We start from the raw sequence: 22727 nt of genomic DNA, 5'->3' as shown, positions 1-22727 counted from the left end.
TAGTGGCATAAAAAACACACTGATAACAACCAACTAGAAGCAGTATTCCCCTTTGACAGAACAAATACATCAACTGTGAAATGATTATCCATGATGATATATTTAATGCAATGTGCAAAACAAGCGAGACCAGAAAATCTGTTACTTGTAAGTATATGAATAAAACATATGTTTGTTTTAAGTGAGACAATAATATAGAATTCAAAGTACTGGCTACCTCTTATGCAAGATGTGGGGAAGATATAGGGAGAATGTGGAAGGCCAAAAGAGGAAAATATTAAAATGATATTCAGATTCTTGGATGGATGGTGGATGTAGCTATTCATTATAGTGTTAACTTTATGACGTATGTATAGATATGGACTTCACAAATATTCTTTCATACCAAAGGGTATATTAAAATTTAAATGAATAGTGCTGGAGAGAGCTCAGTTGGAAAAGAGCCTGCAAGACAAGCAACAGAACCTGTGAGGCATCCACAAACCCGTACAAAAAGCCAGGTGCGGGGGCACATGGCTGTAATCCCAGCTCTGGGGAGACAGACACAGGAAGACCTCTGGGGCTCATTGGCCAGCAAGCTAGCTTACCTTGTGCATCTGCAGCCAGTGAGAGATCCTGTCTCAAAAACCAACCAAGGTAGCTAGCTCCAGAGATTGGAACAACATACAGGAACAGTATTTAAGGTTGACTTCTGACCCCATACACACGTGTGCACTACATTCACACACACACACACACACACACACACACACACACAAAACAACAACAACAAAAGCCTAAATGAATACATTAAAGTCATGTATGGCTTAAGTTGTTGCATTGAGTTGTAAATCTGACCATAGAGTAACCCTTGAAATTAGTGACAAACCCTCATTTTTCAGTCCCTTGAAGGAAGAACTGCTGCTGCTTCGGCTGAATTAGGCTGAAAACAGACAGGCAGTCATGATGGCATCTTCTCTGCCAGACAGATGGAGAAGAAGCCCCCATACCATCCCCAACTGTTGGCTCAAGAACCCCAAACTCACACCTTTGGGGTGTGCTAATAGTGAATGTAGGCCGTATAAAACCTCATGGAAATTGTAAAGACACTTCTCTCTATGTGCAGTGAACATATATGATGGGGCCGGCTGTTATCCCCTATGGAAAACTGTGATCTTTCCAAATAACGTTCCTTTAACTACAAATTCTAAACCCGGAAGTATCCCAAATGATTCCTAGTGCCCTGACCACTCATCAGATTTAAGCAGAAATGTCAAATTTTCTTCCCTTTCTGCTCCTTTGTTTATTATTATTATCAGTGTCACTATTGTTAATATTAGTAGTGTAATCAGGTTTTCCGAGTGTCAGCCTGCCCCTTATTCTTACTCTCCGCTCTCTTCACAGTAATCCCTGCGAGAACGTTAATTGAAAAGTAAGGTATTTACTGATTAGAGCTTAGGATGATCCCTCCTAGGGTGATTTTATTTTCACAGGGGACTCATAATGGTTGGCTCGGGGAAGCAGAGAGTGGAGTGAAGGCTCAGACATGACCTTCACAAGGCTGTAGCTAACTTCAGCACCTGACGGAGCAAATAAAGAATATTTGTTATGCGGCCCTGGAAAGGTTTGCAAACCCTTGCTTCAGGCCCTGTTTAAACACCCAGGGTCCGTCTACTGCATTTGGTTGAGAGCGGCAGAAAACCTCTTATTTTCCTGACCCAAGAGGAAATATTTCATAAATCATTGTCTGGAGAATTATTTGGTCAATATTTAGACACGAAATACCCCAAAGAGTGAGAAAGTTAAGCGGGGGATGGGACGCGGAGGAAGTGCAAAGGCCAAACCCAATCAATAACGCACCGCGGAGTGTAAAGAGAAGAAACTTTCTCATTGTCCGTGTACAAATGTCAGAAGGATTTCCGCAAAACTCCAAAGGCTGGACTGCGAGGCAAGTGTGCAGAAAGAGGCACGGAGGACGTCTGGAGGGAGAGTCCTGGGGAGATTGCTGCAAGCACGTGGGAAGGGCATCTCTTTTGACAAAACGGGTGATCCGACACTTGCATGTTCCCCAGTTCTTGATTGCTTGGCCTCATAAGAAAAACTATGATTCTTCAAGAAAGCAATGCCCAAGGCAGGGTGTTCGAGCAGCAGAACTGCTCCCTACTGAGTCTCTATCCAAGTTATGCGGTGGATGCTTTCTATGCTTTACTGCGCAGGCTCGTCTGTAAGTGAATATCAGTAAATAATGATATTCATGTGAAATGAAAACTCCAGAGCCCCAGCTAGGGTGACTCGAGCTTCTCAGTTCCAGGGCAGGACCCGGGCCTCTGTATTTTAAGAGCATGGCAGGTGAGTCTACTCCATGAAGCAGGAGGCAACAGTGAAACAGCTCCGGATGCCTCCTGTAGGGTTTGTGCGCAATATGTGAACCCATTCTTACACCCGCTCAAACAGCCTTTTGCAACAGTACTTGCTGAAAAAAAGTTTGCTTTGGCTTAATAAAACCTACAAGGTCCTTCCCTCCGACATACCACACATGCCTTGCTTCCTGTCTAGATGAGGCATCTATAGCTCTGTGCGGAAAGGCCTTCCGCTCACCCACAAACACAGAAATGGAAACACCAGGGAGTCAGCAACCAATAGGGGAATTTCTTGAGCTACACTGTTCTTCAGTTCAGCTATTGAAATGTCTTTCCCAAAGAACAATCACAGAGTAAACCCACCATAGCTTTCCTTGCTTCCAGATTTCCAAAGACGTGTTTTTATGCCCAGTTAAGATGGAAAATATTGTTACATTTGTAGATAAGCTTATTTTTACTAAATCATTACGTGAAAAAAGTACCCTTCATCAGTGCTCCCTTTCTGCCCTCCTCCTCTTCCGTGTCCCCAAACTACATCTGGGAATCCTATCCCAAACTAAGTGACTATTTTTGATTGGGAGGAAACCCAAGTCAAGTGAAGTCATTTGAGGAACTTTCTGGAGATCTGAGTGTGGGGATAAAAGGAGAGGCTGAAGCGTAAGAGCTAACCTGAGCGATTCACTGTCAATTTTTTAGTTAAATTTTTTAAAAATTTATTTTACTTACCAACTACAGTTTCCCCTTCATCTTCTCCTCCTGTTCCTTCACCCCATCTCCATTATACCCCACCCCCATTCGCTCCTCAGAAATGGTAAGGCCTCCCCTGGGAGGCAACAAAGCATGGCCTATTAAGCTGAGGCGGGACCAAACTCCTCTCTGCTGCATCAAGGTTGAGCGAGGTATCCCACCACAGGGAATAGGTTCCCAAAAACCAGCTCATGTGCCAGGGACAGATCCTGATCCCACTACTAGGGGCTCCACAAACAGAAAAAGCTACATAACTGTCACCCACATGCAGAGAGCCTAGGTCGGTCCTATGTAGGCTCCCTAGCTGCTGGTCTATAGTCCATGAGATCCCACGAGCTTGGGTCAGCTGTCTCTGTAAGTTTATAAGAGCAAGGGGAGTCAAGGTCATGATGGGGAAGTTCACTGTCCAGTTTACTGGTGTATACAATTAATAGTTTCCTTGATAGAGTTTTCTTAAAACTAAACTTGTAGAACTAGGACCTGGAAAAATTGCTCTGTGGTTAAGAACACTGTTAGCTCTTCCAGAAGACCTGGGCTCAATTCCTAGTACCCACATAGCGGTTTACAACCATCGATAACTCCAGTTCCAGGGGATTCAATAACCTCTTTCTGGCATCCATGGACACTGAACACATGTGCTACACAGGCACACGTACATGTAAAGCTCCCATATAGGTAAAATAAAATAAAAATAGTTTTAGAAAAAACACTGCAACCTGCTTTTGATACCCCAAACTATCATACCTTGTTATTGGACTCAAAATCTTCTTTAATCATAACAAAGTGAGAACTAAATCACAACAAAACAAAAACAATGCTATTAGGGTTCAAATATCCCTTCTATCTATTCAATGATTCCTAGTGAGTGATAAAATTTGATAAGACTGTAGGGAAATCCTGAATGTACAGCTTGGAGCACTTCTACAGAATAAATTCTCCTTCATAACTAACTCATGCCACAAATATGATAATTACCCACACCCCATTAACGTCCCTCCAGCACCCCCAGTCGTCACTTACATCCCCAAAGAGAACCAGTATCCATCACGATCAGGTAGTTTGCTGATGTCTGGAGCTTGCGCATTGAACTCCAGTCTGTGTGTTTCATTCTTTCATTTAGCTCTCTCCACACCATCCGCTACAGCAAAGGCTCATCTCTACTGCTACACACAACATTCCGTGTATAAATACAAGAAAAGTAATTTATCCGTGCTATTTATTTTTATTTGCCTTGGGTTCTTCCCAAAATTTGCATATTCTAAAGGTAGCTTCCATGAGTATTCTAAAATGTTTACGGTGTGCTGGACTTCCTTACTTTGGGGAGCATATCGGAAGTAAGTCCCTGGCTATACATGTTCACTGAATGCTAAACCATTTTCCAAATGTGTAACAATTAACAAGACAATTCAGAATTTATTAGTTCATGTGCAGGGCCAAGCACAGACAAGACGTTTGAGGAGGGAAAAGAAGCTATGTTAAAAGTGTTCGTTTCAAACTTAAAACGTATGGCAGTGTGGTATAGTAGTCAAATGTATAACAGCACGAATTATGGAGTCTAGAAACATATATATATATATATATATATATATATATATATATATACATACACTTAAGTTATAATGCATATGACATTGTTGGTAACTATGAATGAGGTACAGCCTTTCCAGAGAATTATGTGAAATCAATATTATATCCAAATTGAAAAACTAAGTTATACACTCAATCTAAGTTATATACTCAATCATATTACTAACTTGTGAATATCAGTCCCCAATAGGTATAGAGTGTCAGAAATAAATGAACTTCTACAGAAAGCGGTAGTAAACTTCAGTTTTCTTTGGATCATGATTTACTTTACTACTCCAAATGATATTTGCTGAAATTGACTAAACTGTATATCTGCTCTGAAAAATCAATTTCTTTTTTTTTTTACGCCATCGCTTCTCTCATCTTCTGTCTACTTCCCAAATCTTTCACCATTTGTTCTTTCATTTATGTCATGGCATAAATCATCCATTGGGCAACACATGAACCACCCGACAACAAATGTGACCTGTGCAAGAATGTTTTAAAATCCCATTATCAATCTGATTTTACATGAATTCTAAGGATGAACTGTCTCTGAAGTTTCTGGAAGACCTGGCCACCATAGGCCAGCAGTCTTTCATGGTAATAGGCTGCAAATTTTATAAAACACAAGCCCATGAAAGACAAGGTAGACCCCTCACACCCAGCAGCTCCTCCCGGCCCACTTCCCTGGACTCTCCCCTGCCATAACTTTGTAAGAATTTGCACTTAAGAGTCTTGCTACCAGGAGAATTTGAGTAGAGTGGCTAGATATAAGAAAACATGTTCCTAAAATTAAAAATGCATAGATGTCAATATTGTTTTCTATTTATGAACAGTTTTAAGTACCCTGCATATGGTAGCGACAAAGATTTTCTCCTTCGCCTTTAGTTTTTGGGCATAAATCCCTTCTTGTTTTCATAAGAACATTAGCTCAAGTCTGCAGACAGTGTGTGCTGCAGATAAAATTGTTGCATTTAAAACCATATGTCATACCGAACTGTTCAAGAGGAAGGACTTTAAAGATACAATTGCAGGCTCAGTTAAGATCCTGAAGAGCAGTGAATTTGTAGATAAACCTATGTGCTGTGGAGGAATCCACTAAGATATTCTACCTAATGACAAGGTAGGAAACCAACGGTGTGCCATGCCAAATGACAACTTCCAACTTCTGAAACCTTTATGTCTTCCCTCTTAATCATCAGCTATTGGAATGATAATATCTATAACAATGAGCTAGGTTAAGATGCGGCAAGTCCTGGCCCCTGCACGACTATGCATTTACATGTACTTTTTAGATAGAGTAATAAGGATCTCAGTTCACAAAGTAGCTATGAATCATTTAACGTTTTATGGAAATTTTCATTCTACTTCAGGTCATCATTATGTTATGGTTATAGAAAGGCATAAAACTCTATTACTATTTCATAGAGGTAAGAAAGAAATCAACTTGAGTTGTACATAATAAGTAGCTCGTAACCATGGAAGTCCTTCTGGAATAAGATGCATTCCACTATAATTATTCCTCACTCCCAGGTAAATACCCGGGGCATTCTCTTCAGACAAGGAAACACATAATGGAAGTGTATGTTTGGTTTTAAGGAAATATGACCCCTGGGGCCCTGCTCTCTTCAGAAGCACATTTCAGACTAAAAAACAATTCAAATGACAAATGGACTAAATTTGAATCTTTACTTAAAAAAAAAAGATGGCTTCAGGATTGGGGATATGACTCAATTGGTAGAGTGCTTGCCTAGTGTGCACAGAGTCCTAGATTTTATCCCCAGATCCTGCCTAAACCAAGGGGGGAGATGCAAACCTGTAAGCTCAGTGGTATGGAGGAGGAGGAAGTGGGAGGATCAGGAGTTCAAGGTCGTCTTCTGCTACTCTGTGAGTTTGAAGCCAGCCTGAGACACAAAAGAAACTCTCCTTAACTCGCCGAGGAACTGACCAGATGGCTCAGTCAGTGAAGTCTTTGCCTTACAAACATCAGGAAGCACTGAGTTTAATCTCTGGAGCCTTGTGGATTCAAGCTGGCAATGGTGGCTTGTGCTTACAGTCCCAAAGCTTGGGAAGAAGAGATAGGTGGATGTCTAATAGGTACTTTTCAAGCCAATGAGAGACTCAGTCTCGAAAATAAGGCAGATAGCACAATGACACCTGAGGTTTTTCTCTGACCTTCAAACATGTACACACACACACACCACTCACACATACACACAAATACACATACAAGAATCTAAAATGATATATATATATGCAGTGAAGAAAGTCATTATATTATATATGTATATGTACATATATATATTTACTAATCTGTATATAAGTTCATTTTTCTTATTCTAGTGAGTCTTATAAGACAGGTAAAATACAAACAGAACAAGAAGCAGTCAGTGGTCTGAATGAGAACATCTCTCGTAGGCTGATATATTGGCATGATTAGGCCCCAGCTGATGAATTAATTGCTTGGAAAGATTGGGGGTGTGGCCTTACTGGAGGAGCTGTATCACTGGGGGTAGTCTTGTTTTCAGGTTTTTAAACCCAAGCCAAAGACTCTCTCCTCTCCTCTCCTCTCCTCTCCTCTCCTCTCCTCTCCTCTCCTTTCCTTCATCCACCTTTCAGGCACTAGGCCTGCCACAAAGTTACCCCACTCCTTGTAGTAAAGATAACTGACGGCCCTTCTGAAACACTAAGCAAGCCCTAATTAAACGCCTTGTTTTATAAGAGTTCCTGTGGTCATAGGGTCCCTTCACAGCAGTAGGACAGTGACTAAAACACAGTCACTCAGGATATCAATGGAGATTTCCTGACCAGTACCATTTAGCCAACCAAAGTCTTGTACGCAATATCAGCAGCAAAATAATATTCTACAAAGAACAATGACACTCCAAACAAAGGAGCCAAATGGCTGATCATTGGAGGGTACACAGACATGTACTGAACACAGACCAGTTCCTAACTTAGTACTGAAGCACACACTACTTCCATACCATGAAGGCATTAACACCCCCCATCACATAGAGCAGAGACCTACTGCCAGCTTGCTGCCACCTCCAGTCTGCTTCCTCTCACCTGCTCTGGGCCAGGTATTTATTTTGAACAAGGATGAAACTAAAATATGGTACCTATGTTCTCCTCCCCAAACTGATTCTTCCCTTGTCCTAGAGCATGGAATAAGAAGGAAGGAGGTAGTGCTGAAGATGTTTAATGTAGTTAGCACACAAAATATGCAAAGAACAGTTTTAGTTCTCCCCAACTCTTCCTGTTTCTTTAAATCATACAACTGCCTTTTATTAACATAAATTCATATATAGTCATGGCTTCCTAAGGATGGCTTCCTAAAAGCATACCGTGGACTATGACCATATCCATCCCCACATTCCACCCTCTCCCTCATTCCCCTTCCCTCCCACTAGCCCCCTTTTTCCCAGGCAGTCTCATTTCTACTTTCCTATCAAATACGTATGTAAAAATGAACATATGCAAACATGTGTGTGTTAAATAGAGCTATGTAGAAGAGAAAGTGTGATATTTACCTTTTGATTCTGGCTAATTTTACTGAATTTAATACTCTTAGCATCCGTCCAAATTCCTAAAACTGACAGGATTCCATTCTTATTTATGGCTAAATCAAAGCAATCAACTTATGCAAAAAACAAGTTTGAGATGAATATTAACGATTTCATCTTTCCCCATCCTATTCGTCTCCTGAGACATCTTCCCACACCCCTATCATCACAAGCTCCCTTGCCTTTGAGTGAAGCTTCAGGCCCTTGCAACTCAAGCAAGGTCTGAGATCAAATTTAGTATCTTTCTTTAGCCAAATGTTGTCCTCCGATATCTCCAGAGATCTAGTTAAAAATATCACTTAGAATAATCACCATGGGATCTCTCTTTTTATTTTTCATGCTCAGTAAGGACTAAAGAGGCTGAAACCATGGGTTAAAACTTAGCTCTCCTTGTATCCGAGACACTGTCTCACGACTAGACACCACTCATCAGCTGGCCCCGGGAAACAGAGGTATAGGCAGTCCTTTTTTTTTTTTTTTTTTTTTTTACCCAGGTGTTTGATTTCTTGTATTGTCTTAATCAGAAGGAATATAATGGCTGTGAAGTTCCCTTCTAGATGAAACTCATTTGTGTTCAGATTCCCATATTAGAAAAGAGGAAAGCAAAACCAGTTCCAATTAAAAGTCTGAAGGCATCTATTCACCTAGCCACATGCTAATTCCTGATCTTTTCCATTAGGACCATTACTTCCTAATTAACACACCAGAACAACTCATCTAAGTTGGCCTGCTATTAGAAGTTTGAGAGGAAAGTGAATGTTAGAACATCTATCCATTTTGGAACCTAGTGATAAGGCTCAGTATATTAGATCACTTGTTGTATAAGGACTTCAGTTTAAACCTCAAATGCCCACTTAAAAACTGGGGTGGTCTGGTATGCTGTTAGCCCCAGTTCTGTGCAAAGGCAGAGACAGGAGGATCAAGCTTACTGTTGCCCACCCTAACTCCAGGTTCAATGGGACTCTGTCTCAGGGTAACTAGGTGAAGAATGATAGAGAGGGACATCAGATATCCTCTCATACAGGCACCAGAGCTCCTCCTCTACAACATACATATACTCATACAACACATGTATACAGACATGAGAAACCAATTTCATTAAATTATAACCTCCAGGTCATAATAAATAATAACTAAACAATAAGTAATAGATAACAAACTGCAGTTATTTTTCTTTGGTATTGTTGTGTGAGGTAGAATCTCAATCTATACCCCAAGCTGACTTGAACTTGTAGCAATCCTCCTGTATTCTCCTTGCCATCTTTATATTTAACGTGTTCTGATGGGACCTGTGAGATTTCTCAGTGAGCAAAAGGAGTTACTGAGCAAGCCTGGAGACTGAGTTCAGTCCCTGGAACCCACTAAACGTCAGAAGGAGAGAACCGACTCCTCAAAATTATCCACGACCCTTACAGGTGTTCCACGGTACCAATCTCCTAGCCAAAGAAAGTCATAGGATCAACTTACATCCAAGAGTTAGAGAAACAAATACACTCCCCCGTCACTCAGTCTTCTATGAGTCACAGCATAAATAAAGAGTTCAGAGACAGACAGCTCTGAAAGTGGGAAGCGTCTTTATAACTCATCTGTTACATAAGTTTCACCTGTAGATAATAATCATATTTTTGGCAACCAACTAAGCTCAAAATATTATAGTGATCTGAAGTTTTCTCTGCTGAGCTCAACTAATCGTGACTCACTGTGGCATGTGGGCAATGGGAACCCCATGAATCTCATGAATCAGCCATCTACATATGTCAATGCTAGCCTCTGCCCATTACTGGCTTCATATCCATTTCCTGTTTTGTTTTCTCCAGATCTCGCAAAGTAATCATAGCTGGTGAGTAGCCAAGTTCCACATCGTGGTTCATTCCCCAACCACAGGAATAAGCATCCTTTTAGGTTTATACCTATGTCCTGGCATAATGGGCAGAGTTGGCCTTTGTTTCCATTGTTTATTTAAGTGCCTGATCATTTGCTGTTCCACATGGTCCTTGGGGCCAGAGTCACATCCTTCTCACTTCGCAGACACACTTGGGGCCCTTTACATAAGGATTATGCCCTTATATACACAGAGTTTAAAGCAGATGAATGAGTACCAACAGGAGACAGTTTTCTAATGAGCAGTGGTGTGGGACAATTCTGTATTCTATCAATTATGTTTTAAATAAATGCTGATTGGCCAGTAGCCACCACTTGTCCCAAGTATAGGTGGGACAACCAGACAGGAAGTAGAGGCGGGTCAATGAGAGCAGGAGAATTCTAGGAAGGAGAAAGCCCATTCCTCCCCAATCCTGTCCAGGCACCAAAGAAGGAAGATGTGACCTGCCCTGCTAAAAAAGGAACTGAGCCATGTGGCTAACATATACTAGAATATAATATAAGTTATAACGGTTAATAAGAAGCCTGAGCTAATGGGCCAATCAATTTATCATTAATATAGACCTTTGTGTGATTTCTTTGGGGCAAAATGGCTGTGTGACATGGTGGGAGGACAACAACCAGGCAGAATAGAAACCTCAGACAACAGAATGGTGCCCCAGAAACCCCAACAAGCAGGCCCTCATGTTAGAGAGCAGGAATAACCATGTTAGTTATAAGTTTAATCAATACTATAAATACTGAGAAATAGCATTGATTATATTCTATACCCAATAATTGTTCTTAAAGATTTAAGAACATTAAGGAAAACTAGTAAATGTGTATAATTGCCTACCCCTTTGTTTCAAAACATAACAAGCAAGCAAGCAAGCAACATATGCTTTGTTGCCTACTCAGTGTGGGCAAAAGGGAAATTAGGACTTTGGAGAGTGAAATTCAAGTCTTTGAGTGCTACTTCTCAAATGCTGTATTCCTTGAGATTTATCTGTAAAATAGAAATCTACCAACATTTAATTCATAACAAAAGGAGAATATTAAAAGACATAAACTCTACAGGAAGTGTGACAATGAGAAGGACTCATCATGAACTCATACACATCTCTATGTGGATGTGGGCAGATGTGCACAGTACCAAATACTCCAGCATGCATACAATGATTTTATAAGTGTGGTTTGGAGACATAAGCTTAGCAAAGGAAAGAGAGACTGGCTTCTCCATAATTCAGACATTCTGTCTCTTCCCTCTGGGTGTTACTCTGGAGATCAAGCTCCTAAGTGTTGAGGATTGCTGTGGAATTATAACTCACCATCTACAAAAGGAAAGTGGACTACTCCATTCCCCCAACAACCCAGCCGCCAGAAACAGTGTTCCAGGGGGGTTTCCTCTTTCTCTTCCAGGTGGGCTCCTGATGTCTCTCCCTGCTGAGAAACGCTTGACCTTCACTTTCCATCTTTCTTTCAGTATTTTTCAAACTCCTCAAGTTCCTACCTCTAAATCACAGAAGTTTGCACAGATCTTCAGATTCTTTTGTCAATAATGCCATCTTTGTTTGCAGCGAGTATCTGAATTTTCCACATATTATCACTGTAAATCTGAAAATGCCTTAGCATAGAGAAAAGTTAGCATAGATAAAGGGTGGCCATTGTATGCAGAATAATGATAGCCACTGTTTCCCCCAAATTATTTACATCTTCATTTCTGAGACATGTAGATATGTTGACCTTAACTGGGGCCTTTGCAGATTGATTCAGTATCTCTGGGATGCATAGGTGATTTTTGTATGACTCAGGTGGGCCAACTTAACCATCCCTGCAGGCTGTGGTCAGAGGGAAGAGTGACTATGGATAAAAGTTAATGAGTTGTTCCATGTTTTTAAAACTGAGGAAAGCCACTAGCCAAGGTATACACAAGTCTCTCTGAGCTAGATAAGCCAATGCTTAAGATCTTGCCCCAAGTACTGCAGAAATACATAAAGTCCTAACAACATCTTCACTTTAGACCTGTAAGACTCACATTGGCTCCTGACCAGCAGGTGATAATATCTTTGTGTCATTACTAGGACACTAAACACCATGGGTACAGATAAAGAGAAGTAAAGGGGGCATTTCTCCAGAGTGTCCAGCTCTCCAGATGTTCTCTGTCCACATTGGGGAGGATTCTTTGTGACTCCATGGGTTATAACCTCTCTGGAACAAGTTTATTTCCTCTCCAAGGTCACAGTCTTCACTAGAGCCCTTTCTCCTCTGCTATGATTTATCTCTATGCATATTTAAGTCTACAGAAAATGCAAAAAGCACGGATATTCTGTTAGGTCCCCATCACAGTCATTGCCTGCTGATGCTTCCAAATTACAGGCTGCTCGGAATATTTTCATGTGTTAAAGATATGGGAAATTGATCGCTTATCTTTTGCCTCACAGAAATATTTATTTGATGCTTTGATTAGTTTAAATTTTTCTGACCACTTTTTTTTCTAGGCTGAATTAATAAACAAAGGACCTAATCAAAATAAATGTTAACCCTTTTCTATTTCTTGCTTTACAGTAGTGCTTGGCCTATATCTTCTAGTTATGGGTCTTAGAAAGCACAAAAACCACCAAAGTAGGCCTCTGGATTCAAAGTTCCCATAACATTCTTTACAAAACAGCAAAAAGCATCTTACAATGCATACAGAACCACAAAAGACTCCAGATAGCCAAAGCAACCTTGGTCAAAACAACAGCAACAACAAAAACAAGGTTCAGATTTAAAGATATGCTGCAGAGTTATAATAATAAAAACATGAAGGTATTGGCACAAAAACTCACATATACACCAAAAGAACAAAATAAAAGACCCTATCATGAGTGCACATAACTGTAGTTATCTAATATTTAACAAAGATGTCAAAAACACACACTGGAGAAAAGATAGCATCTTCAACAAATGATGCTGGGAAAATTGGGTGTCCACATGTAGAAGAATGTAGTTAGATCCATAGCTATCACCCAGCACAAAATTTAACTCCAAATTACTTAAAATAAAAAACCCTAAATGTCAAACCTGAAATGCAGAAACTGCTATAAGGAAGTTTAAACAGTACTCTTCAAGATACAGGCTCAAAAAAGGATCTTTCAGAGTAGAACTCTACTTGTCCAGGAAATTAAGGCCAGCAAATGGCAAGAGGGACATTTTGTGCAGCAAAGGAAAAAATGAAGTGAATGAAAAGGAAGCCCACAGAGTTAGAATCTTTGATATGTGTGTGCACATGTACATGTGCATATGTGCATTGCACAGATGTGTGTCTGTGTACAATATGCAGGTGCACTGTGTGTGCGCATGTATACGTGCACAGATGTGTGTGTGCATGTGTGTTCTTGTGTGTGTGATGGATTCAAACAGAGAATTTTCAAAAGAAGAAATAAAAATGGCTAAGAAATGTCTTACAAAGTGTTCCATATTGTTAGCTATTCGGGACATACAAACAAAAACTTCTTGGGATTCCATCTCACCCCAGTCATGATGGCTAGGATAAAGAAAACAATGGAAATGCTGTTGAGGATGTGAGGAAAGCAGACACTTCTTCACTGTTAGTCCATGGCAAAGATATGTGTTCTGTGTTTACTGGGGAAATCTACACTGATTTTAGGAAGACCCTACAGAAACAATGTAGGAACCAGTACCAGCAGAAGTTAGCAGGAAGCCACAGTCTCTTGATTTTTGATTAGTAAGGACCATATCATTCATTTGCAAATTTGTCAATGGGCTGGGCTTTTCTTGCCTTCCAGGCCCAAAGACCTGATTTTGAGCCTCAGTACATAAAACAAGAATGTTAGTACACTTCTGATGGAGGAAGGTCATTGGCTAATAAAGGCACTGCCCTGGCCCATTTTATTGGTTAGAGGATAGGTGGGAGGAGTAAACAGAACAAAATGCTGGGAGGAAGAGGAAGTGAGCTCAGAGACTCCACAGCTCTCTCGGGAGCAGACGCCTGAGAGAGACGCCATGCCCTGCTCCCGGGATGAAGCTCGGACCCAGGATGGACTAGGCTAGAATCTCCCCGGTAAGCGCACCTTGGGGTGCTACACACAGATGATTAGGAATGGGCTAAATTAATATGTGAGAATTAGCCTAGAAGAGAATGGGCCAAGCAGTGATTAAAAGAATACAGTTTGTGTGTTGTTATTTCGGAGCATAAGCTAGCCGAGCAGGCGGCCGGGGTGCTGGGAACGCAGCCACGCCGCCCTTATTACTTCATATGGCGCCCAACGTGGGGCTCGAACCCACGACCCTGAGATTAAGAGTCTCATGCTCTACCGACTGAGCTAGCCGGGCAGGCGGCCGGGGTGCTGGGAACGCAGCCACGCCGCCCTTATTACTTCATATGGCGCCCACGTGGACAACTGCTCCTACATAAAGCCTGAGACAGCTTGGGAAGTAATTCTAGAACAAAATGAAAGCATTGTGCCTGGTTTCTTGGTAGCAGCAATTTCTCGGTTCTACTCTGCTTGCTAGAGGCAAGTAAGCGCCTCATCTAAGAGAGGCTTCCTGACTCAGCTTTAGCTGCAAAGCCTGCAGCTCATTAAGAGGTCCTGCCACGAAACACTTAAACGGTGTTGACGAAAAGCTGAACACAGCCATAGCAGGAAAAAAGCTGCGCCGTTTAAAAATGCCGGCTTTCTGAGCCATCCTGCCAGGGCAAACTCTGACTGTTTGAGGCAGGAGGGCCGGCTACCTAGAGAGGACTTGAGTGTTGTCTGTTGTAGCTCACTTGCTGGCAGGGACCTTGAAATGCCATACAATTGTGGCAGTAAACATGGCTACAGCCTGTATATCCGCCATGAGGCTGGAAAGCTAAGGAATGGACTGGATCTAGCTGGCAAAGCCACGCCTTTAGTCCTACTGAGATTGCTTGGTAAATTAAAGATTCATGTGGTCAGAAAAAGAGAGATATACAGTAAAGAGAGATTCAAAGACAAAGAAAATTTTTAAATGGTTTACAGTGTGTTAAAAATATATGCAGACTAAAAGTTGAAGTTCTTAAAGTAAAAAACAAAAAAAAGGAAGAGAGTTGTTATGTGTGGTAGCACACGCCTTTAATCCCAGTGCCTAGAAGGCAGAGACAAAGAGATCTCTGTGAGTTCAAGGTGTAGTAGTGTACACCTTTAATCCTGAATGCCTGGGAGGCGGATCTCTGAGAGTTCAAAGACAGCCTGGTGTACAGAGTTACTTCAGGTCAAAGATACAGAGAACCTGTCTCAAAAAGCAAAAAGTTAAAAGTAAAAATAAACGAAATAGAGGTTAAAACAAAGCTGTACAAAGATGGAAAATAAACAGAGAATTTTGATACTGTATGCTATTATGCTCTCTTTAAATTGTTTGAATGCTGAGGAAAGAGCAAAAGCTACTAAAAGATATTTATTTATAAATACTGCTGAACTAATCCAACATAGATATTATGAATTTGGATCTAAGGATATGATACTTTGGAAAGGAGTTTCTTATTTTGTTTTCACAGAGGATGAGACGCTGTTCATTTCTTCTATTCCGATTTGGTATGATGGACCACGCCCTCCTGAAGGGTTGGTGTGAAGGCCTTCAGAAAATTGCTTCGCTCAACTGCCAACTGAGATAAAACTAGCACACAGGTTATACTATGAAAGACCTAATTAACGACGCCCCCATTCAGCAGGAAGCAGTTTGGAGAGAAAAAACTGCGCCCATGTTCCCAAATATGGTTTATAAACGTCCTTTTACATTTAAAGGGGGATATGATATAGGTATGAATAATTTGCATTAGTATAGATTTTGCTTTATTGATAGAGATTTAAGGTCAATTTTGTTATATGTATAAGTGTTTCTGATTTTGATTAAGGTATTGTGATTGTGTAGTTCATTTAAATATGTAATGTATGATTAAGAAATATAGGTTGTTAATGGATAATCATCGTTAATAGTAAAGCTTGTAGTCATGTTAGTTAGATTTTCTAGATATATAGAGATATATTTTAGATAGACATTCTTCATGTCTTTCAAAGATTACAGAATAGGACATTTAATGTTTTAATAACTGAGGACTTTTCATGACAATGAGACAGTCTGCTCCTGGCAGCACCAATCTACTTCAAGAGGAAGATGGGCATCGAAGAGGCTCGTTATGGAGTTTTGATAGCCATTTGGGCAAGAAACTGCTCTTGCCTGGACTATTGCATAAACTGGACACAGAGAACCCGCAGAGAGAGGACTACTGAACTTGCCTAAGGTGAGATGATCTTTTGGGGTTCCTGATTCATGAGAGAGTCTGTGAGACATTCTGCAGGACACAACAGATAGTGACTGAACTGACTTTGAATTTTCCTGCTTTATGGAAATGTCTGCTGGATACCATGGGCCTGAAGGCTGAAGATGGATGCCCCAACGGTACAGAGGAACTTTGGGTGACTATCCAGGCAGCGAGATGTCTCTGTCATTTCTAGAGTTTGAAGTTTCTTAGTTCTTGTTTACTTAGGTAATATATCTTTCTGGAGTCTTTGATGGAGTTAAGAATAGTTAGTTATAGTTATAGTTTTCCTTAGTTATGATAAAGATTATTATAACTTTTACTTGATAACTGTTTTGTTATATGTAATTTTGCTATGTTAAAGCCTTTTTTTTGTTTAAACCGAAAAAGGGGAAATGATGGAGGAAGGTCATTGGCTAATAAAGGCACTGCCCTGGCCCATTTTATTGGTTAGAGGATAGGTGGGAGGAGTAAACAGAACAAAATGCTGGGAGGAAGAGGAAGTGAGCTCAGAGACTCCACAGCTCTCTCGGGAGCAGACGCCTCAGAGAGAGACGCCATGCCCCGCTCCCGGGATGAAGCTCCGACCCAGGATGGACTAGGCTGGAATCTCCCCGGTAAGCGCACCTTGGGGTGCTACATACAGATGATTAGAGGTGGGCTAAATTAATATGTGAGAATTAGCCTAGAAGAGAATGGGCCAGGCAGTGTTTGGAGGAATACAGTGTCCGTGTAATTATTTCGGGGCATAAGCTAGCTGGGCAGGCGGCCGGGGTGTCCCACCGCCGCCCTTACTACTACACACTTCTATGATCTGAGCACTGAGGAGGAAAGAGAAACATCAGAAACTCAAGGTGGGAGGCCAGCCTCGCTACATGAGTGCCTGTCACAAAACAAACAAACAAAAGCCAAAGTTATACACAGCCATTCCCAAATGTTATTTATTCAGAGGGAGTGACAGACAGAAGGGAAATAAATTTTCAAGTAAAAAAAAAAACTACCGCTAAGGACAGATGCCGATGAGAGCTGACCTAAGGAGCAAACGACCCAAGTTAGTATATCGCAGCTGTGTGATTTTGAGCGCTCATTCATTTCAATTTTTAAAACGTGCGTTAAACTTCTATGTTACAGAATTGTGGTCAGGATTAGATCATGCATATAAAAATCTTTTAAGAGACCCAGTGGTGTATTTGGTACATATGCCAGCAAGATATCTGACTCGTTCTCTCATTTGTTCACACTCTACTTGGCCTTTGCAAGTGCAGAGACACAATCCTTGAACATAGCGATTCCACACGTTCAAGAATTGCTGACTTTCAAATTCGGACAGTTACAGATGGAGTTGCCAAAATGCTTCAACAGAGCAATTAGAAGCTAGCTCTCTTTTGTCTTGTGCATGATTTTTAGATGTTTCATAACTGACTCTGTGGAAAAGAAACAGACAATCTAGCCTTATCAGCATTTCCAAGCACATTAGGATTTTAGCAGCTGAATGACGGTCCCTCCTAGAGGAGAGATTTCCACTCGGAGAACCTGACAGGACGAGCATCAGCCCTAGTTCTATGAATTAGGAAACTCTCCAGTGCCTTCTCTGTCATTTGCTGATGTTAGAGTGCTGATGGAAACGTTCAAGTCCAATACAGCTTCACCATCAATTATTTTTTAAAGATGTATTTTTTTTTATTTGACGTGCATGGGCATTTTGTCTGCATGCATGTCTGTGCACCACTTCCATGCCTGATGTCTACAGAGGTCAGAAGAGGATGTCAGGTCCCCTGAAGTTACAGATGGTTGTGCTCTACCATGTGGGTGACAGAAACTGAACTTGAGACCCCTGGAAGAGAGCGCTATGTGCTCGTAACTACTGAGCCATTTCCCCAACCCCTCACCATTGGTTCTTGAAGGACTGTGTCTTTTCAGTTCTGTCCCCAACCCATGATAAAGGAGTGTACATGCGAGTGTGAGTCTGTGTGCGTTTGTATGCATGTGTATGCAGTTGCTTCCCAAGAACTAAGAAAACCTGTTTAGACAGAGGAAAATGACTATGTGAATCATAAAAGCTTTACCAGTAATTCTTAACCCAGGACAAAATCCAGACTTATCTAGGTGTCTTTGAACAAATACCTATATGCTGAACTGCCCTACTCTAATTCTATTGATTTAGGATAGGACACAAATTATATTGGGAGTTTTAAAGTTTTCTAGGTTATTTGAATAAGTTGCCAACATTGCAGAATCATGGCCTGCACCGAGATCAGCTGTGCACTGTTTTGGTCATACATCAGCTTTAAGAATGCTAACCTCCTGTGTATGTATAAAACTATTCAATAAGAAGGGAAAGGAAAGCCAAGCTTCAACATGTTTTAAGACTCCCCAGTGTGTGCTACCCAGGTTGGAACCACTATCCATACAGTACTCATGGCGCAATGATGGTGACGGACATTAAGCATCAAATGACCCATCATGTGGCCCTATATTTCAACCTCTACAGCTGGGACTCATATTAGATGGCTCATCTTAATTTAATATATGGAACTAACAAAATTCATTTCATGTTCTTTCCCACTGTTTCTAAGAAGAGGAATACAATGTCTGATCAGAGAACTACTTGTCCTGCTTCTCACATGTTTGCTCTTCCAGTGTCCGGGGAACCAAAAGTCACCTGTGGGCGAAAATTAACACCATTCCACAGGGATAAATCTTATGCTGGGATTGGACCCAGGAAATCCATGATTTTGTGAGCATTGGGGTTATTCTTCTCCTTCTGCTGGAGATTTAGGTTTGCTGATACGGTGTGGTATGTTTTAGGGCTTTGGAGCTAGCAGGTGTTTTGTGTAAACCTAGTCCCGCCGTGCTCACCACTCTTCCATACCTGCTAATCCATGGGGAGCTTTGCAGTATTGTAGCAAAGCATGTGGTCCACATCACCTGCATTATCCTTTCCTAAAGCTCAGCTGTAATTAGAGACATTTCAGTGATGGGTAATCTTATATTGTAATCTTTGTTTTATTTGTCCACCAAGTAGAATGGTCGTTACTTTACTCAATGTCTTGTCAAATAGCAAAGGAAGCTTTGGTCTGATTGTACTGAATGATTTGACTAGATAGCAATTAGTCTTTATTGCTCTTCTTGCAAACCTGCTTCAGAATAAGATCCTTGGTGACTAGATTGGGAACGATCCTCAACAGATATAAAATCAAATCTATATTCTTTCTGTGGCTCTGGCATGAGAGCACCATGTAGAAATGGATCGGGTCTGACAACCTCAGCCTGTGGTAAAGAGATTAACTACGTTCTTCGCAGCATCTTAACACTGCTTCCAAAATCAGTATCAATTTCTTTCCTCTTGATCTTACTCATCTCCCTCTGAGAACCCAAATTTTAAGAAACTGCAAACATCGTGGAAATAGTTTATGGTGAAGAAATGACATGGCCACAGTGAGTTAGGGACGATTGTTCATTCCAGTAACCTCAGTACTCAGCAAGCTGAGAGAGGGTCAACATTTCAAGATTATCTTCAGTGACTTTGAGATCAGACGGTGCAACAAGAGATTCCACAAAAAGAAAACAATAACATCATCATAATTAAGGGATGCTTAAAGATTTTTCTAATCTCTTTTCTGTGCATGGCTGTGAATGACTTTTGTTTTGTTCTTACATTGCCTGCAAGAATAGTGAGCCCCTTGAATTTCTATTCATGTTAGCACTTGTGAAACATGGTTAATAAAAACTCAGGGTCAGAAATTGGGGTTCAACCTGAAGATCTGAAAAGCAAAACAATAAGCCATTGACCCTTATCTCAACCTCAGTCTGAAATGGCGATCTGGCCTCCAGGAATCTCAGGAGACTGCGTCTGAGAACTATTTCACCCCGGGGGTCTTATATTCCTCTCTAGAGCTGGGATCAAAGGCATGCACCACTGGGACTAAAGACATGCACCACCCGATTTCTATGGCAACTAGGTGTCTACTGGGATTAAAGGTATGCGTTACCATAATCTGGTCTGTAAGGCTGATCAGTGGGATTGTTTTACTCTCAGATCTTCAGGAAGTCTTTATTTATTAAAATACATTTGAAATGCCACTACACATTACTGATGCTATGACCCAGCAGATTTACCAAATAAGGTCTTTTTAAATTAGAGAGCTCTGTGTAGACCAAGTGGATTATATTGTGGAGGTGCAAGGGGGTGAAAATTAATCTTTATGTAATCTGTGCACACATTTGCCTATGAGCACACACATACTTCAGTTATCTCAATATACTATGATTCAGAGGGCTACTGCAGAATAGACAATAAAGAAACAGCTCACTGTCCCTTTTCTTTGCATAGGGACCATCAGATATGGCAGCCTTGGTCCATAGGCATTGTTCTTTAACCTCTGCTACAATGGACAAAGAATGGTAAATGCTGGAGTCTGGATCTCATTTGTATAACTCTAATTGGGGACACAATTATGAAAATAGAATTACAAGACCCAGATGGTCAATCACCCTTTGATCTGGCTATCAGTCATTGAGGAAAAAATACACAATAACCAAAGAGATGTCGTTCCTTCATTCCTCTCTTTTCCCTGATCTTGGAGAGATGATTTATATACATTGTTCAACTGAGAGCACATGCTGTTAAAGTCTTCAGACTGCTTTGATCCTAGCAGACTATTTAGTCCACACACACATGCGTGCACACACACACACACACACACACACACATGTTGCTGGAGATTGAAGCAAGGGTCTCATTCATATAAGTTAGGTAAGTGTTTACAACTAAATTATATTCTCAGCTCTTAGAAGCTAACATTAAAGTATCATTCACTCTTTTAGAGGGAGTGGGAGGCAGGTAGAGAGTCTAAAGCTACAATCCCTGAATGCTTCTGCTCCTAGGGCTGTCATTTAAAAGAAGAATCCAAAAAGCTTGGGCTCCCAAAAACAAACCAAACAGTAAGCTGTTTCTCTTCTGGTTGTACATGTGATTTTTCTGTTTCTCAAACATTTTGTCTTCTCTACCTTGGATTTTCTCAGAAATAACTAGAGAGCTCACCCATGTCTGTCTAACCTCCCCCCACAGAGTAGACTGCACTGCCTCCCACATGCTGATGGCCCTTCATATCTCCATACTTAGTGAAGTCACATCACTCTTTCTTCCACTAAATTCAGCTTCTCAAGGGCAAGGGTTGAAGGTTACTTGCCTTTGTTCTACCAGTAGCTGGCACGGTTCTCAGATGACTGAAATTCAACTGCCTTTGACTTACTACATGGAAAAAGCTCTCATTAGCTAACCCGAATTCAAGCACCTTGAAACAATAAGCTGGGAGACTTCCCAAGCCTTTCATTATTAGGTGATTCTCAGGAATATTTGGTACCCAATTAAGCTAAAGGAAAAGATAACAAATGTATTTTAGGATTATGTACGGTGAGATTTATCAGCCCTGTGGTGGTTACTCTTGACTATCAACTTGGCTAGGTTTGAAATCGCCTAGGAGACATGCCGCTCAGTGTGTGTGTGTGTGTGTGTGTGTGTGTGTGTGTGTGTACGCTTCTGGAAAGTTTTTACTGAGGGAGACTTACACTGATTATGGGTTCAGGACTTGGGCTGGGGTTCAAGACTCAGTGAGAAGAAGAAATAAGTTCATCACTAGCATTCCTCCCTGCTCCTGCTTTTGCTTCTGCTGCCACAGCCAAGAGATGGCTCCACCATGCCTTTCCAACACAATGCACCCTCAAATTGCAAGTTTAACAAACCCTTAAGTTACTTCTTGTCAAATACTTTGTCCCAGTGAAAAGGAAACTAATATGCCCTCTTGTTCCAAACCTGACCCCACATCTTCTGAATAAAAAATAAGGAGCCCCAAGAGGGTCTCCAATTGGTAAGTACTTGAGATGACATTTAGAGACATTAACTCTTTAAGATTCAGTAGCCCATGCTTTTTGTATTATTCTTGTAAACAACAGTCCTAGATCTGGGGGCAGAATCATTCAGGGATTGTAGCTTTAGATTCACCCCCTGGCTCCCATTCTCTTTTAGAGAATGAATAACACTTAAAGTCAGGCTTCCAAGAACTGAGAATACAGTTCAGTTTTGAAGCACTTACCTGACTTATATGAATGAAACCCTTGCTTCAATGTCCATCAAATATATATAACTAAATAGTGACAAGGAAGAACTCAGTACATTTGGAGAATTTTATAGGTGATGGGAGTATCAGTAAATAAAATAAGCAGGTGAGGTCCATGACACTACACTACAGTCTGTAGCAAAAGAAGAATATAAGGTCCATTATGGATGATCCAAAATATTCTGGAAAGGAATGAGCATTTCCCTAGGAAATGGTTCTCAACCTTCCTAATACTGTGCCCTTTAAC

At 40.9% G+C, this 22727-nt stretch overlaps 1 non-coding gene across 1 annotated transcript; it reads right to left on the bottom strand.

Moving 5' to 3' along the window:
• Positions 1-14343: 14343 nt before the first annotated feature.
• Positions 14344-14416, bottom strand: Trnak-cuu. Its single transcript has one exon. It is a non-coding gene; the product is annotated as a tRNA-Lys (tRNA).
• Positions 14417-22727: the final 8311 nt, after the last annotated feature.

This window comes from Microtus oregoni, unplaced genomic scaffold, assembly GCF_018167655.1.
Source record: "Microtus oregoni isolate MIOR12 unplaced genomic scaffold, Mior012 000103F_ref0000194, whole genome shotgun sequence".
Classification (NCBI taxonomy): Eukaryota; Metazoa; Chordata; class Mammalia; order Rodentia; family Cricetidae; genus Microtus; species Microtus oregoni.
The sequence above is the reverse complement of the archived record's forward strand: the minus strand, read 5'-3'. Positions and strand labels throughout refer to the sequence as shown.